Source organism: Mus caroli, chromosome 8 (genome assembly GCF_900094665.2).
Source record: "Mus caroli chromosome 8, CAROLI_EIJ_v1.1, whole genome shotgun sequence".
NCBI lineage: Eukaryota > Metazoa > Chordata > Mammalia > Rodentia > Muridae > Mus > Mus caroli.
The window spans coordinates 95,759,080-95,760,739 of record NC_034577.1 but is presented as its reverse complement, the minus strand read 5'-3'; the positions used below and the strand labels follow the sequence as shown (position 1 = coordinate 95,760,739).

At 43.7% G+C, this 1,660-nt stretch overlaps 1 pseudogene; it reads left to right on the top strand.

The window, feature by feature from the left end:
* The first annotated feature begins 628 nt into the window (after positions 1-628).
* LOC110300936 lies at positions 629-859 on the top strand (annotated as a pseudogene).
* Positions 860-1,660: the final 801 nt, after the last annotated feature.

Genomic DNA, 1,660 nt, shown 5'->3' with positions numbered 1-1,660 from the left:
CACTTTGTAGACCAGGCTGGCCTCGAACTCAGAAATCCGCCTGCCTCTGCCTCCCGAGTGCTGGGATTAAAGGCGTGTGCCACCACGCCCGGCTTGCCACTCACTTTCAAACAAAAAAGGCTACAACCTTTTACAAACTAACTTGACCTTCACTGTTTGGGATTAAAGGTGTGTACTACAGACAAGTCACTATTCCAGCCAGAGGGAGTAATAGTGTGTCATGCTGGCTGAATCCCGGAGACCTCTGGGTGTGATCCCTCACCAGAGTAGCCAAATTACTGGATTAAAATACCTCTACGTTCACTGATTCATGTTTTGTTTGTTTCTATTTTATTGATTCCATCCCTGAGTCTGATTATATCTTGCCATTTACTCCTTGTGCGTGTGATTTCTTCCTTTTGTTCTAGAGCTTTCAGGTGTGCTGCTAAATTAAGCTCGCCCTTCCTACTTCTTTCTGAAGTTTGGCTGGCTGGTTCAATTCAGCTGTCCTGGCTCAAAATTCCTGTCCAATCAGATTGGTTAAATCTGGCTTCTCGGGAGCCCTCCCCCCACCCCCCACCACTGTCCCACGACCTGCGGCCCCCCTGCCCAGACTGGTGAGTCAGGCCGGCTGTCCTGAGCGAGCGCCATGCTGGGTTCTTCTAGCATCGCAGCCATGAAGAAGGTCATCCAGCAGCTCCGGCTGGAGGCCGGGCTCAACCACGTGAAGGCTTCCCAGGCAGCTGCAGACTTGAAACAGTCCTGTCTGCAGAATGCTCAACATGACCCTCTGCTGACTGGAGTGTCTTCAAGTACAAATCCCTTCAGACCCCAGAAAGTCTGCTCCTTTTTGTAGTCATCTATCTTGAGGTTTCTCAAACCACTTTTCATGAACCAATGAATATTCAAGAGAACTAAGTTTGAAGTCTGTACAAAAGCTTCTCTTTAGCACGAGCCATAATACACTATCTTCTGCTCGCCAGTCCTTAACATCTACCCCTCTGAATGCCATGGATTTCTGTTTCACAAGGTTTAATATTTTATATACACCAGCTGTAGCATACAATAAAGCAGCATACCAAAAAAAACAAAAACCAAAACAAAACAAAAAACTGGCTTCTCTCGGCTTCTCATTCAATTGCTTGGAATATGCCTCTTAGATCTGCCTTCAGTGTGCTCCATAAGTTCCATTCGGTTGTGTATTCATTTTCATTCAATTCTAGAAAGTCTTTCTTTCGTTTCTGTCTTGATCCATTTTTCATTCAGTAGTGAGTTGTTCAGTTCCCATGCATTTGTAAGCCTTCTGTTGCTAAGCTCCAGCTTTAGTCCATGGTGGTCTGATAGGGATGTGGGGAGTTCTTTCGATTTTCTTATGTCTGTTGAGACTTGCTTTGTGTCTAAGTATGTGGTCAGTTTGGGAGAAAATTCTGTGAGGCGCTGAGAAGATAAGTTATTTTGTGTTTCTGTGAAATGTTCTGTATCTCTTGGTTCACTTGGATTATTAGATCTGTTAGCTCCAGCGTTTCTCTGTCTAGTTTTTGTCTGGATGGCCTGTCTATTGTTGAGAATTGAATATTGAAGTCTCCCATTCCTAGTATGTGAAGGTCAATATGTAATTTCAGTTGTAGTAGTGAGGTTTTTTTGTTTTGTTTTTGTTGTTGTTTTTTTTTTTTTTTTTTTT